This window comes from Belonocnema kinseyi, chromosome 4 (assembly GCF_010883055.1).
Source record: "Belonocnema kinseyi isolate 2016_QV_RU_SX_M_011 chromosome 4, B_treatae_v1, whole genome shotgun sequence".
Taxonomy (NCBI): Eukaryota; Metazoa; Arthropoda; class Insecta; order Hymenoptera; family Cynipidae; genus Belonocnema; species Belonocnema kinseyi.
This window is the reverse complement of record NC_046660.1, coordinates 148,067,566-148,085,086: the sequence shown is the minus strand read 5'-3', so window position 1 is coordinate 148,085,086 and position 17,521 is coordinate 148,067,566. Positions and strand designations below refer to the sequence as shown.

Genomic DNA, 17,521 nt, shown 5'->3' with positions numbered 1-17,521 from the left:
CAACTGTGCTCGTACGGCCACAACGAAACTCGGTAAACCACTTATGAATCATTCCAATCGACGGTGCAGAGTCCGGATAATACTTATCCAGCTTGGCCTTGGCCTCGGATACCGTTTTTTTGCGAAGATAGTAGTGTTTGATCAAAACTCGAAACTCAGATTTTTCCATATTAAAAAAAACATGGAGGTTAGTCGCTTCTCAGTGCTGTAACTTGTAAATGCGAAAACATTAATGGCTGAAGTTTTGACAGGCGTCATTTGAAGGATCAAGCTCGACGAAAATGGTTCACATTAGTGAATACTAATGCCATCTCTTAGAATTTTCAGGTACTTATCAGACTGCCTAGTATCTATCTGTTTCCTAGATCTCGGGTTGTTCCATGTTGTGAAAAAAATCGAGTGGTCTCCCTGGGTGCTTTTCCCACATTTTCACTTTGCTCAGCATATTGTAGTGCGGCTTAGAGGAAAGCTTTTGCCACTTTTTTCAAATTAATTTTTGATCTTTGTTCCACGAATAATTTTCAATGTCCCCTGGGAGGAATCAAAGTTCCATTGATGCAGAGGCTGCGCTCCTCTTGTTTGTGTGTATTTTATTAAAGGAATAAGTGTTTATTTTATTTCCATTGACAATATTTGTTTCACTCAAAAAGATACTCACAATGTACAAATAATATAGTAACAATACAATAATGTAAGAGCACTTAGCTTCCTTTATTCCTGATTTATAATTTCGGTCTTCCTATGCCGAGGAGTGAAATTTTCCGATTTTATATCTTGCTCTTCGATTCTCTTATCGAGAAGAGCTTTTCAATTTCATTAGGGACATCTATAGTGTCCAGAAATGCAGTCATGTTTCCTTTGGGTGTGGGTATATTATTATCAACATTTTTTGAAATATTCTTTCTAGTGCCATATCTTCTGTTTTCATTCCTCATCCTTGAGAATTTCAATGCTGCCGTCAGCTACAAATTCGCGCTCAAAAGTACTGGCGACAGACATTCCAACTGATTTTATTTCATTACCAAGGAATAACTTTTGAGAAGATAAATAAGGAGAGACTTTTAAAAACATTGGTAGCGGATACGATCGCTTGTGAAACCGCTCTTTTTTATTTACATCTAATAGAGTACATTGTGCAATTCAAATATTTCATTTTTGAGAATTCTCAGGATCAAATATTAATCTTATATGCTTTGGATCTTCGCCCATATGTTTTACTTTGATCGTTTTTTCTTTGGTTTTTAATTCAATTATATCTTCTTCGAAATCAATTTTACTTTTTATTCTCTTTAATAAATCAACCACGATGATGCACTCTTTATTTAATTTAGGAACAATTAAAAAAACGTAGAAACCATCTCGTTACGCATTTTGAAAGGTCCATACATTTGGAGTTTTAATGTAACAGATTTGGCTCCCGTAGCATCTACGATACTCGTGCCTACTATTGGCAGTAATTCGCATTTTCTAAATGATTCGATATTGCTCTCATAAAATGTTTCGGAGATACATGTTACTTCGCTGCCTGTATCTATTGACGTCTTAGTGCTAGTATTTTGAATCTCCATTTGTAATATTGGACATTTATCGAGTGTTTTTATAACTTCATTATCTTCGTTTTCTAATAAATCTCCGCACATATTTAACGGAAGAGGTTTTTTTTATATTGTTAGGCCCCGGATTTGCCTCTATCGTATTACGTTTTACCAAATCGAGGCTCGAGCGTTTCCTGAGTCCTCGTGACTGTTTAAGTACTCATCAGTTGTGCCATTAATTTCGATACCGCGATTACGCTTATTTCCGTAAATGTTACGGTCCGTTTCGTGTGTTCCATTTATTTTATTCACATTACTCCTATCATTTCGTGGTTCGTTTTGTCGATTTCGAGGACTTAATTTTCAGAACCGTTGCTTTCTCGCTTATAAATTCCATTTTCGACTAGGCCATTTCAGGTTTCTGATGATGATTATTATAAGAGCAGTTTGAATTTATAGGACTAGGAACATTAGACCACTGGCCCTTATTTTGTTGATAATTTCGAGGGCGATCAGCCTACGCATCACACTTTGACTCTCGATTATCAATAGATCGATATGGATGATTTTCTTTATTATGGCCCTGAGGGCCATGACTCATTTGGTTGTATGAATGTTGATTCTGTCGATTTTTAAAGCCCTTGTGTCTGTTATCATGTTGTCCACGATAATAGCCTTGATTTCGATATTTGTAACGATCTTGATCATTATACTCGCGATTTATTTCTGAATAATTATTTTTGTAATCATGTTCATAATTTTCAAATTTTTGTTTTCACTGATCGTACTCATAATTGAATTTATTTCGATATCCGCGTGAGTAACCATGATTTTGATAATTGTTATTGCAATTATTAATTTTTAATTGTCACCTCGAGTTCTTTTCCAAAATTAGTTATAATTAACATTAGCATATTTTTCTCGATTTTCAAAATAATTTTTAACAAGTAAAAAAAGTTTTGAAAAGAAAAAATTATTCTTGTACTGAAAATACGCATTTCCCCAGAACTATCAGAACATTATTTTTTTAAACAAACTTTTTTTAACACTTTCGCTGTGCATTATTTGAATTCTAGGCCAAATGCATAGCTAGCGCTGCCACACAGTGACCATTAACTCTCATGACAAATATTTTCCACAAGCCTCCAGAAAAGTGGCATGGGGCTGATACTAACGGACGTGCCCTGGCTCTTTTTTTGTGAGTTAATTCAAAAAAAAAATTATTTTGCTAAATTTAGTGTGTGTTCATGTATGTTGACGTTATGTGTGTTATAATTCTCTCCCATCATTATCCCTAAAAAAAGATTCCGGGGACGTCCATTGCAGTATTTTATAGCATCTCTGAAATCAGTTTTTAAACATTTTTATTTTTCTGGAAAAAAACCGAGGGAACTGAACCCCACTTACCACACGACGAAATATCCCACGCCCTTCAGAGAAATGAAGGATTTCTCAGATACGGAGAGAACTATAGTATGTTCTTACCAATCAGGCAGGCTATAGATACGGCGCGAGTTTAGGAGGAAGAGCAAGTGAGTTTGATGAATATTACCGTTTTATTTAGGTCGAGTCCCACACTTAGTGTATAAATGCATTCTCACCTCATCTACACACACATCACACACTTCCCTTATTTTCTCTGTTTCGGTTTTTGATCTGTAAAAATCGTAGACAGCGATATGGACCTTTGTGCAATCTTTCTGAAATTTGCAAAAGCTTCGTCAAATTATTTTAGTTTCAGTTAAGAACATAATGTATCTCGTAAATGGAATGATATGCGCCCACACATACAAAAATTGTGTATAAAACTTTAACCAGGAAGGTAACCGTTATTTCATAGATCGCCATCGCAGTGCTACCGTACAAGTCCAAGCATTAGTTCAGAAAAATGAGTGAAACGGCCAAAAAAATCATATATGCGATTTTCTTTAAGAAAAAACTTAATTAAAGGGTTCTTTTTGACATATTAAAAATGCGAGATAAAATATGTTATTATGTCCCGTTTTTTACAGTTCCAAAAATTGTTTTGCCGTGGAAGGATAATTCCCATAGCATTGTATAGCAAAATATCCAACAGAAAAAAGAAAGAGGACAACATTATGACAACATTTTGGGAAAAAAGTATTCCACGTGTAAGTGAAAGTATACTCAATACGCTGCCAGATGATGAAATAGAGCCTAAAAAAATCTGGGCACTTCTAAAAAAAAGTATTTTACTCCTGTTATTTTGAGAATTGCAAGGTTTCAAATATTCCATTTTTGTTGGCATTTTTGAATAAAAACGGAGAAGTTGCGTTTTTGGAAAATACCTCGCTTCCTGTGAGCCCCGCGGCAAAATTCCGACAGAAGAAATGAAAATAGAGTCAATTGCGCGTATGTTAAAAAAAAGTATCCTAGTCCTTATAAGTCACGAGATATGATCTTGGAAAGTGCACTCTTCCTGCATAGAGGCACCTGAAATTACCGTAAAGTATAGCTAAGGCCATATTTCGAAATTGTTGTCATTAAATAAGAATGCATAATACGTATTTTACTATTGATGAAAAAACAATTATTTATAACAAAATCTTGCTATCACCACTTTTGATTACTTTTTAGCCATTTCTTAATACTTTTATGGCAAAAAAAGTGTTTATAGTTCATTGAAAATATGTCACGTTTTTTTATCAAGAAACTATTTTCTGTTTATAACAAAATGTTATCATTACTTTTGAATACTTTTTCAGTATTTTTGAGGCACAAAGGTAATTATAATTAATAGAAAATGTGATATATGTTTCTTAATGATAAAAAATATTTGAAAGTACATTTTTTAAACCATCATCAACTTTTAAAAAACAAATTGTGCAACAAAACTGCATCAGAAGCCTTAAAAAGAATAATGTTCCTTAAAAGATGTTTTTCGAAAAGAAATACTCTTTTGTTTGAAATACAATTCTTCCTAATTAAAATTATTGAGCAGAAAATATAATAAAATTCAAAAAATGACTGAAACTTTGAAATTTTCAATATTGTTATTTATTTTTAATTTACAATTATTTATTTAAATCTGAAATTTATATAGAGTTTATGATAAAGAATAACCTTCTTAATCTCATTTCACAGCGCAAGACAATAAAAAACTTCCTACTTCATGAACGGCTGGGTCAATTGGTGTAAAAGTTTCCATAAATCTTCTAAGGATTCTGTTGAAACATTTCATCCTCTGGAAGTTTTTCGTTTGCTTAAACTTGCGTCGATAGACTTTGCGAATGAAAATATTTAAACGATCTTTGCAGAATTAACCAGAAAAAATTAAATAACTGTTTTTCATAATAAAAAAGATTAACTTGAATTATTTCACAAGCTGTAGTATAGCTTCACACATAATTCCTCAAAAATTCAAAGAAAAAAGTCCATCATAACACACTTCACCTGCGCCAAAAATAAAACCTAATCAAGTAATCAGGTAATATCAAAGTATTATGCATAAATAAAGTGTATAATGTAAAATAATTTATTCTTTTATTATTATGTAAAATAGAATGGTTTTTATTTTTAAGACAAAATGTACAAAAGTAAAATAAAACATAAACATCTAATGGTTGAGATTCAACGGATTCTTCATTCCGAAAATTTTGCAATGCTTTAAATTCGTTGGATTGAAAAAAGTCAGATATCGAGAAAGTAAATTTGTTTTTTATTCCTGTTGTAATAGAGCGTATTATTATTTATTTATGCATAATACTTTGATACTACCTGATTACTTGATTAGTCCTAATTTTTTGCGCCTGTGAACTGTATTATAAATCGGATCTGAGACTCTCGCTACAGCTCGCGCGTGAGTCGACTAGCCGCTATCGACTTGAGATGTTAATAATTTCTTGAATATCAATTTGATTGGGCTTAAATTTTCCAGAAAACTTCTTTTTACTGTTGTCAACAACTTTCTCGCTGAAAGTTTGTTTCTGCTTAAAATTCGCGAGATAAACGAAACGCTGGAAATTAGAGAAGGTCGATAAGCACAATGCATCGGAAAAAAATTAACAATTTTTTTTTAAATAAATTTTTTAATTACTTTTGCTCGATTAGTCGAAGAACATTTCAAACTACATTCCCTGAAAATTGTATTCAAAAATCCTTGAAGCTGACTGACTGAGCACGAGTTGAAGTGAAGAGCGAATCAAAATTAATTTGTACAAAAAAGCCAGTTTTTTGGCTTTAATTATAAAACTAAAAAAGCTACAACTTTCTGCCTAGGGGGAAAAAGATACGCTATATAATTCTGTATCTATATATAGTATTTAAAAATTAAAATTCGAAAATGCCTCTATGTGCGAAGAGTGCACTTTACAAGGGTCATATCTCCTCTTCTAAAAATAATAAATTGAGATCGATAAGAAATAATAGAACTAATATCTCAATCATCCAGTGCTCTAAACTCTTGAAATGTTGACAGTTGCAAACGATGAGTCTACTCTGAGTAAGTAAGAAGAGACGTGTGTCAACGAAATTTGTTCCAAAACTGCTTAATTTTGATCAAAAGATCCATCGCATGACCATCGCTCAGGACATGTTGAATGAAGTCAATAATGATCCTGATTTTCTCAAAAGGGTTATAACTGGGGATAAATCGTGGGTATATGGTTATGACGTCGAAACTAAAGCCCAATCGTCTCAGTGGAAGCATCCGGAGTCACCAAGACCGAAAAAAGCACGTCAAGTTCGGTCAAATGTGAAGGTTTTGCTCACTGTCTTCTTTGATTGCCGTGGCGTAGTGCATCAGGAATTCTTACCACAAGGTCGTACGGTCAATAAGGTCAAGTTATGCGCCGTTTGCGAGAGGCGATACGCAAAAAACATCCGGAACTTTGGAAAAACAATTCGTGGCTTTTGCATCACGATAAAGCACCTGCTCATTCATCGTTGCTTGTGAAAGATTTTCTGACCAAAAACAGCACCACCTCAGCCTCAGCCTCCATATTCACCGGATTTGGCCCCCAGTGACTTTTTTCTTGTCCCAAAACTGAAGAGACCCATGAAAGGACATCGATTTTCACCGATTGAAGAGATAAAAACTGCATCGCTGATAAAACTCAAGGCTATACCACAAAATGATTATCAGAAGTGCTTCGATGATTGGAGAAAGCGTTGGCACAAGTGTATTATATCTGAGGGGGATTACTTTGAAGGGGACAACATAAATATTGAGGAATAAATGAATATTTTTTGAGAAAACCATAAAGTCACCTTATTTTTGGAACACACCTTGTATATTCGCAGGGATTATCCCAAAAAATGTATACCATAAATTTAAGAGCCTATTGGGTGGGCATTTTCTTGCAGGATCTTCCGAAACCACCACCTATGAAGTTGATTTGCGCCCTGGATGCAAAAAGAAGTGCTTTGGGCAGATCTTGGTGTAAATAACTCAATCGGTATCCCACCTACTAAGGCCTACATAAGTACAATAACACAATGATTTCAGTGTACAACCAAAAATTTTAGGGCGTGTGCGCTAAACTGTCTCTACTTTGTCAAGTCATGCCGACGACCACGTATAATATTATTGTTTTTCTGAGACCCGGCTTCAAAATAAAATCAACTCTGTTGAATTAGACTTAACTGGTTATGATATCTTTCGCTGTGACAGAAATCAGTTGCCGAATTAATATTCTCGTGGTGGTGGCGTCTTAAGCGCTTCTTTATCAAGTATAGGGTGTCTTCAGGTTCTCACAAGTATTCAGACAGTGAAACATTTGTTTGTGAGATTCTTCATCTCTCCTGTCACTTACATCATTGGAGCTTTCTACATACCACCCAATGCAAATTTAACGAAGTACTTTGATATTTGTACGGCGTGCGAAGGCGTACTGATTTCTTTTACTGAAGCTACCCTTTCTATTCTTCTCGATTTTAATGTCATATGATTCCTAGGGCGTATATCCTGATAAGTGTCAAAGTTGCACCCCTAAACATGGTTCACTGCAAATGCAGATTGATATTTGAAATACTTTCTCTGATTCTCTTGAATTTTTTAATTTATCGCAAACCAACAACATTGGGAATGCGCATGTTACCATTTTAGACCCTGTTTTCAATAACATTACTCATATTTAAATAAAAACAGCAGCCGATCCGCTCTTACCCATTGTCATTTATCACTCTCCGCTTTCCTTCGATTTGAGTATAAATGTGGGCACTGATGAAATGTATAAGCGCCATGATTTTATCATTACTCGTTATGATTTTAAGTCCACAAATATTACAGCGATCAATAAGTTCCTATGCGAGGTTGATTGGAAAAATCTATTGGACAACACTGAAATTGATGCTGTGCTTGACATTTTTTACACATGCCTGTTCACTAGTGACCTGAAATAAATTATCATAGCCAATAGAGACATAATTGTCTTATAAGAGGTCCCGCGACTTCACAGACAGTACTAAATGCCTGTACATAAGCATGTTCCTGGGGAACGAACAGACTGATACGAGTGACGGGAGGACTCAACTCTTTGCTGAACACTTTAAATCTGTTTATAGTGTACCGTCCACAAATGACGTACAATTTCCATTAACTAATACAATTAATTTTCCTAGTATACAAATTAACCAGGGTGAAATTAGGAAAAAACTTCTACAACTAGATGTCAATGAAAGTGTTGCTCGTCATTGGTTCTTCCAATGTTCCTCATATTTAACATGTCAATTTCAAATGTTTCTTTTCCTCAAGAGTGAAAAAAGGTACAGTTACTCCAGTTCACAAATCAGGAGATCGCAGTAACGCAAGAACCTATCGACCAATAACTATACTCTAAGTACCTTAGCTAAAGTTTTTGAGAGCATTATTTATGATGAATTGTACTTATCTTCAATGAACACTTTTATGGATATGCAACATTGCTTCTTACAGGGGCGGTCTACTTTTACGCAATTTGTATCATAGTATATGCAATCTCGCTACCAAGTGGATACGATTTATACATATTTTTTAATGCTTTTAATACAGACGAGTATAACATTCTAGCGGCGACACTTAGATCCTTGAGAATCGGAACTTGTTTTCTATCTTGGATCTCCAGTTAATTGAGTTGAAGATAAGTACTCCAACGTATTCCTCGCAACGTTTGGGGTTCCACAGTGGTCACATATGGGGCCGCTCCTTTTTGTCCTTGTTTTCAATAATGTTAGACCCATATTAAAAATAGGTTCTATTAAGATTAGGGCTTTAAATAATAAAAGTATAAGCGGTTTAAAACTGCTCTTTATTGTACAAAGGCAGAATTGCGACTAAACTCAGTGTCAAAAACAAATAACATATTAAATTGAACACAGATTGATAATCAAGAAGGTTTTATTTAAGAGGATGGATTCATTACTAATTCTATAATTATAAAAAGTAGACCAATATAGAACTATTGTTTCCTTATGAGGAGAGCGTTTTCACTATCGAAACGTAGAATTTTTAATAAAGGATCTATAAAATCATAAGATCTTAATTGTCTGAAGTATGTCAATTCCTTTCAACAACATTACTACAATTTATCATTATATCATACAAAAAAACATCAACATCAACATTTACACCGGATCAACAACATCGATTTGAATTAAGTACAATATAATGATAATAGCTAATAATTTAATTGAAAAACATATAATATAGAAACAGTTTTAAATAAATTTTAAACATGTGTGATAAATGACTAATGTAAATCAATAATGAATCTCATTCCGATTAGCCTTGAAGCAGTTACCGTCTTCGTGAAAATATCTGCCAGTTGGTTTCCTGTGGACAGATATTTAAGAGATATATGTCCTTTTTATATTAGATCCCTGGTGAAAAGGTACTTAATATCAAAGTTCTTTGACCTTTTATAATGCGTGGGAGTGTTCGCGATACGTATACAACTAGTATTGCCCTCATATATGAAAACAGCTTCTGTTGTATTTATATTTGTACTAGTTAATAACTCATTAAGCCACATCACTTCTTTAATACCCTCAAAAAGTGCTATGTATTCAGCTTCTGTGAATGAAGTTGCGATAGTATTTTGGCGTCTAGTATTCCACGTTATTGTACTTTTTTCAAAAATCCGGAACAGATAGCCAGAAGTACTTTTTCTATCTAACTCATTGCTACCCTAGTCGGCATCCACATAACCAATCAATATGTTTTTGTAATCGCCTTTAACATCTTTTCAAGTACGCCCACAATTCTTTTGTATTCTTACTTTGGTATCGACTTTAAAAAATTAATTGAAAAACAAAGATCGGGCCTTGTAGACGACATCACATACATCAAACATCCAATTAAATTTTTACATGGTGCATTGTAATATTCATCTGAATTCAAAGCATCGTAGTCTACTTTCAACGGTAAAGATGTATCATCTATGGATTTACAAACACTCATACCAAATTTCTGTAAAGCGTTTTTCAAATATGAAGCTTGATTTAACGATATTGTTTCATTACTTCTTTCAATAGAGATTCCTAAGAAAAATCTGATTTCTTTAAAGTCCGTCATTTTAAAACAACTATACAGATATTATTTGAATCTGAACATGGCCTCTTGATCATATGTTACAATAACAATGTCATCTACATATAAACGCAGAAAAATATTTTTATTTATGTTACCTTTGTTTAAGTGATATAAGCAATATTCTATTTAAGAAAGCAGTCTTTACACCCATTTCATGGATTAGGAGATTAAACTGATTCGCGAATGCCAAAAGAAAACGAAAAGTGGAAATTCTTGCTACTGGTGCAAAAATGTCTTCATAGTCTACTAAATATTTTTGACTAAAACATCGTGCAACCAGCCTAGCCTTGTATTTTGTGGGATTTCCCGATTCATCATTCTTTAATGTAAATATCCACTTACATGATACAATATTTTCATTTTGGGGTTTCGACACGATTGACCACGTATTATTTATTGGGGGTGAATTAATTTCATCCTTTACCGCCAACTTCCACTGAGTTCGATCATCCCTTTTTTTAATTTCAAGAAAATTTTTAGGGCCTTTATAGATAACACCTTGCGTACATGCTGCATATGAATCAAACTCAGTGTCATCATTTTCTTTGTAAAAGTGCTCTTTATTGTACGAAGGTAGAATTGCTACTAAACTCAGTGTCAAAAACTAAATACTTCGCACACTGAAGTCTTTTCAATGAAATCATATCTGCATGTTTTATAATTAAGCTCGAACATGCGGCGCAAGCGGAGCCTACAGCATTTAAAATATCAAAACTGTGTAAGATCTTCTGTCGTTCGCTTTTTGTTATTTCATTATAGAAATTAAACAGGTTCCTTTTTACTCTATGCTGATGAGTTGAACTGCCAAATGAGCGTAACCGATTGCAGGATTCGTGCTCTGTAAATGCTCAGTAACCTGTTTCTGGAACTTTTAATGTTAAAAATTTTAAATAGTTTAACCAGTAACAGTTAGGAATAGTTAAATCTCGAAGTCCATTTCTGTCAATTATTGATATTTTTTTTAACTTCTTCATTGAAGCTTCCTGAACAGACAAATACTTCAAAATTAAAAAGTTGAAACCTTTAAAATTATAAGATTTCAAGATTAGGAATATCAATGAAATTACTTGAAAAATTCCAAACTGAATGTTTTTAACATTTAAAACCTGGAATTTTCCAGAATTTCAGATCAAACTTATTTATAAATTCAAGATTATTAAATTGCAAGACATTTAAAAGGATTGGATAAGTTTTCTACTGAAAATTAAAAAAAAAGAATTAATGAGTTACCAACAATTTAGTTAGTCCGAGTTTCAAGATATTGGCGACATTCTACGTTCTATAATGATTCAAATCGTTTTCAGTGGGTATTCATTACTCTGATTTAGGGGTCAAGTTATCACTAGAGTATTTTAATATTCCGATAATCATTTACAAACTGTTTTTTACTATTTCAAACACAAGATATCAACAATAGGAATTTAAAAAGAAGTAACAAAACGTTTTACAATACGGTACGTCACGAATACAATAGGACCATTATATGACTGTCCCATCACTTACCAGTGCCGTTTAGGCGCTGAAAATCAGCACAAACAGCCACTGAAGCGGCACTGCTGGCCCAGTATTGTTCACCAGTGCTTTTTAATCTGCAGGGAAGAAACTTATTATTGTAAACTTATACATGAGAATATGTAAATCGTCTTGGTCTGTAAAAGTAAAGTGTATTATGGTGATTGTATAGCATACAATTGATGTTTCAAAGGTATATTTGTATTTTTTTATAAACACGAAAACGTAAAGTATAAAGTGAGGTAAATGTCTCCCAGTAATCGTGACGTCCATTTTCTTACTTTTTAGCGAAGTTTTAATAAATTATAACATTTTTCAACCACGAAATGCTCAGCCTATATGACTTTTATTATTAATTTTTTTAAGTCAATTTTACTTCCATCTATTCAATTTATAATCTATATTTTCACGATGACTTGGAGGTTTACCTCACATAAAAATGCATTCAAAAAACAATTAAAAATTATTTTGGTCGAATTATGAATCAAACGTATAATATACGTTTGATGACATCTTCCTCTTAATATTAGTGCATTTTTCACATACGATTGCTAGCCCGAAATATTCAGCACTCCGAAAACATTAGCCAAACAAGGATGACCAATACGCGGGGCCCTAAATGATGAGTCTTTATATATCCTAGAATTGTATTTCATGAAACAGCTGATCCATTTTCACTTTGTCACCAAAAATTTTGTATGGAAGCGCCGTCATCTTCGAAAATAGGCGTTGAAAATGGGTTTTTCGAAAATAACTCATTTCCGGTACGCTTTTTTGCAAAATAGTTACATAATAAATTAAACTATAGAATATTACCTTCAATTTTGGTCCTCATCATTTTTTTGATACCATTTTTTTGCCACATGGGCAAAATTACGGCAAAAATTAGCTTTTTTTAAAATTAATGTTTGAATTTAAAATAACAATGATGGACAAAAATATATTTGGGCGCAAAATTTTGTTTGAAAATGTGCATATTATTTTTTTTTTAATTACAAAAAAACATTCTCAAAAAATAAATTTTTAATTTGAGAAAAACAAGAAAGTTCGAGATAAATCAGTGGTGAATTAGATCCTGCACAGTTTGTTTGGAAAAATTTATTAGGTACGAAGTTCATTCATTCATCTCGAAACCTTTTAATTTTTTTTCTAAATTTAAAAATCGATTTTTCAGAATGTTTTTTTTTATTCCAAAAAAATACTATGCATACTTCATCCAAAATTTTAATGTTCCCAAATTATTGTTATATTAAATTCAAACAATATTTTTTAAAAAGTTTAGCCATAAAAAAATTTCTTTTATAAAATATGTAATTCTTGTATTTTTAATAATTAAATAATATTTATTAAAAATATTTTTTTTACTTAATATTCGGTATTTTTCTAATTTAGTAATATTATAAATTGTTCGTGAATTTCATTTGTAAGAAACAAAATCTTATTACTCAAACTCTAATTCACATGTGGGTATTGCGAATTAAATCTCTAGAGACTATGAAAGCAAATTACGTCCTTCTGATTCATTTTTTTCTATGATCAGAGTATGAGTAGAGACGTCGAAAGTTCCAACTTACCGCGACAATGGAAAATTCCTAAATGCTTGCAATAAAATGACACCTCAAATCATGATTTTGAACCTTCCAAAGATTAATACAGACAATTATATTACAAAGTTTTCGATCAAGTAATAAACGCCCTCAAAAGTCGATTCAATACAGATTCCGCTAAATTTTTCAAATATTTAGGAGGCTTCGCTGTTCGTAAATCCATTGTTATTAAAAACATTATAACGTTTTATAAAGAAGATTTCGATGAGGACAGATTGACGAGCGATAGGGAAATGTTTTCGCAACTTGTTGACGTAAAAAATAAGAAGTTACAAAATTAAGAGAAATAGTGAATTTTCTGCGAAAATATGATTGGTGTAGAGGGCTTATTCCTAATTACGTTAAATTCATTCGTTTGCTGATGAAGATTCCGGAGTCGACCTGCTCGAAAGAACCTGCTCTCCGTTCTTCGTCAGCTGAAAAATTATTTACGTACTACAATGTTGCAAGACCGTTTGAACAACGTAGGCATCATTCACGTTAATGCCAATTTGATTGACAGGTTTGATCTAGAAGCGTTAAGGTTCCTATTTTGTTGGGTCAAAAATTCTTTTTTTTTTTCTTTTTGCATTTTCGGATATATATATGTTTCAAAAATATACCTGGAAAATTTCAAGTCAAAATATCAAAAATTTCGAAAATTATAGGCCGTTGAATAGAGAGGTGTCAAACGCGCTGGGCTGCAGCGGCCGGGTGCTCTACGGCGGCGAAACTGGTTCCGATTTTAGGCTTGTTTTTCACGTGAATGAAGAAGATGGCTTGTACGGCAATAGTTTTTATTAAATAAATTGTTGAAATAATTTTTTATTGCAAAAATAGTACCAAATTTGAAATCAGTGATATCGAAATCTGTGGAAAGCATATGCATAATTAAAAAATTATAATTTGTTTACAAAAATTGTTTAAACAAATGAATTTTGCAAATTTGATGGCAGATTTGAAATTATCGACTCTAAAAACATACGAAATGATGGATAAGTGTATTTATATCGCAAAAGTTCAACATAATTTTTTGCGTTTTTCTCAAAACTACGTTTTCCGTCTTGGTGAAAGTACCACAAGGCGCAAAAATTGAGCAATCGCTATGAAACTTTTTTGACATATTCTCAGAAGATGTCCGCACAAAGTAGACTACAATCATCAAAAAATATTGAAAATTGTTTGTTTAAAAAAATAATTAGTAGCAAAAATTGAAAAAAAACCATTTTTTTCAAAATCTCATAACTTCCTTATTTTTCATTTTTTTTTCTTCATTCTAGTCTACTTTGTGCGCTATAGTGTATAGATTAAGAAAATATTTTGATTTTTTGTTTCAGATTTTTTCTACGGCGGACAGATCTTCCACCAGCGGGAAAAGTCGACGCCGACCACCCGCCATTGATGGGCCCCCTCCCCCCCTTTTTATGTAACGGCCCAAAAAATTTTGTAGTACTACAATAAATATGGACAAACAATTGGAGAAAATTTTAGCCTCCTATCTTTTATACTTTCCTCAAAAAATATTCCCAAAAAAACAGCCGGATTTCGGGCCAACAAAGTAGGAACCCCCCTGATGAATAAATTCATTTTGTGAAATGTTAAGCGCACTAGTATGTTTGCGTTACCTAAATAAGTTTTTGGTTTGATGTTTTAATAAATAAATCAATAAATATCGGTTTGAACATCTGAATACTTACTTATTTTAACCCTTGATCGCACTGTGATATTCTGACAATAGTATATTTTTTTAAATACTTTTAAAGTCCCCCCTTCCCCGGCTTATTAGCTATTAGCCACTCGGGCACAGCATGATCTGCCGCCGCCGTTGGCCACAATTTAAACCGATTCAGTTTTTAATCAATCAATCGTTATAAATCATAGCCAATCAATTATTTCTAGAAGAGTTAATAAAAAATGCAAACAAAAAATTGAATTTTTGAAACACTGCAATTCCGAAAATAATAGGACGCAAGACTTTTTTCAGTTGTACGCCGATTTTTTTAAACTCTAATTTAACCTGTGGCATAATCAAAGCAAACTAAAGCTGAAATTATAAAATCATTTTTAGCATGGCTGAGCCAAAATAAAACTTTTTTGCGAGTTGCACTTTTTTCGTAAGACGAACCGTTTGCAATGTACAGCGTGATAAACAAATGATTTGTTACCAAAATTGGCATATTTACAGTATTACCTCAGAATCTATTGCTCAGAAAAATTTTTAACTTGTGCACTGTATATCGAGGATAGATCTCTTGAGAGGGAAAAGAAATCTTCCGATCGAATAAAACCTTCTCTCCTTAAATTGTTGTTAAAAAGTTTCTGTTTTTAAGAGTAAATAATTTCGACTCTTCATTTATTAATAAGCAATCGTCCAGATCAACCAGGGTTATCAAATTGATTCAAATTGTTGCAAAAACTTTATCTAGCTCTAATAACATAATTTTTTGTTCATAATTTCATTTGCTAAATTGTTTATAACAATTAAACTTTTCAATCTCGTAATATTTTCTCATACGTTGAGCCATTATTTATTCACGGCCTTATAAACTATTTATTTTTTATAAATATGCGCTACAATAAAAGCTACAAGTTTTAATTTATTATCTACTACCTTTTTTATATCCTTAACCCTTCGTCACACACGTGGGTCGTTTACGACCCAGTCAAATTTTCCCGCTTAAGTATCTCCGGAACCCAAAGATAGGGGCGTTTGACCTCCCACCATAAAAAACTTTTTGGTAGTGGGAACTGAACTGCAAACGGACGCTTCAATTGATCACTGTGTTTCCGAGGAAGAAATACTTTAAATGAAGCTTGTGCCTAAAATTATCCACCTGTGTGACCGCGTTAGTGTTTAGAGAAGATTTGGATGAATCCTCATTTCCTGATGTATATCTACGAAGTTTAAAAAAAAGAAAAAAGTGCGCGATATGCCCATCTTAGGATTAAATTTTATTTTTACATAAAAAATCGGCATAAATCCGGAATCAACCAAAAGAAGTTAAATAACATGTAATTCATGAAACTTATTCATTAAATGTACCAACTAATTATTATAAATTAATTCAAGAGTTGGTGGTTCTACAATTGAAAAAAAATTTCAACAAATCTACGTTGTATTTCACCGTTATTGAAACACTATTCGACATATATTTTGATATTAATAAAAAGACTTCAAATTTATATAATACTTATTTTTCATGATAATTCAAAATTTTTAAAAATGGTTTAAACAATTATTGTTTAAAGAAATTTGCCAAAAAAAAAATAATTTCTTTTCTTTTCTCTTGCATAATTTCACTCATTTAAAGCTCCTAAAAAATCTTCGACCGAAGGTTGCGCGATATTTCCTGTGCCTTTTCTTTTTTGTTATATATGGTCTTGTGCCACCTTAAAGTTATAAAAAATATATGAAGAATCCCATGAAACCCATTTTCACTCCTCGCATAATTAAGGGCTCATTGAGGACTAATTTGGGCCCGTAGTCGTAAATTTTGGGCTCTATTATTTTTTTGTAAAAAATAGTGTTTGCAATAGCTTAACAATAAGATGGTTCAAGATTACTGTAAAACCTGATAAAAATGATTTTACTGAAAATTCACCTTATAGAATAGTTTAGGGCTCAATTAGGGCTTTGGGAATATGATAATTCAAAATTTTAAAAAATGGTTTAAACAATTATTGTTTAAAGAAATTTGCCAACAAAAATAATTTCTTTTCTTTTCTCTTGCATAATTTCAGGCTCATTTATGGCTCCTGAAAAATCTTCGACCGTAGGTAGCGCGATATTTCGTGTGCCTTTTCTTTTTTGTTATATATGGTCTTGTGCCATCTTAACGTTACAAAAAATATATGAAGAAACCCATAAAACCCATTATCACTCGTCGCATAATTTAGGGCTCATTGAGGACTAATTTGGTCCCGCAGTTCTAAATTTAGGGCTATAATATTTTTTGTAAAAAATATTGTTTGCAATAGCTTAACAAAAAGATGGTTCAAGATTGCTGTAAAACATAATAAAAATGATTTTACTGAAAATTCACCTTCGAGAATAGTTTACGGCTCATTTAGGGCTCTAGGAACATGACAATAAAAAATGAAAAAAAAATTATTTAAACAATTTTTAAAAAATATTTCATTATGACATTCCTAGAGCCCTAAATCAGCCCGAAATTATTCTTTAAGTTGAATTTTCAAGAGAAAAAAAAAATTTTTTTACAAATTTGTTTAAACGCGAATTATGCAAGAGAAAAGAAAAATGATTTTTGTGGCACATTTGTTTAAACAATAATTGTTCAAGATTTTTTTTAAATATTTCATTATCACAACAAACTTTTCATTTGGCTAAATATATATAT

The 17,521-nt window shown here is 32.4% G+C and overlaps 1 protein-coding gene across 1 annotated transcript in view; it reads right to left on the bottom strand.

The window, feature by feature from the left end:
- Nucleotides 1–17,521, bottom strand: part of LOC117171191 — a 126,732-nt gene that overhangs the window by 107,975 nt on the left and 1,236 nt on the right. The gene's annotated exons all lie outside the window — the stretch shown is intronic.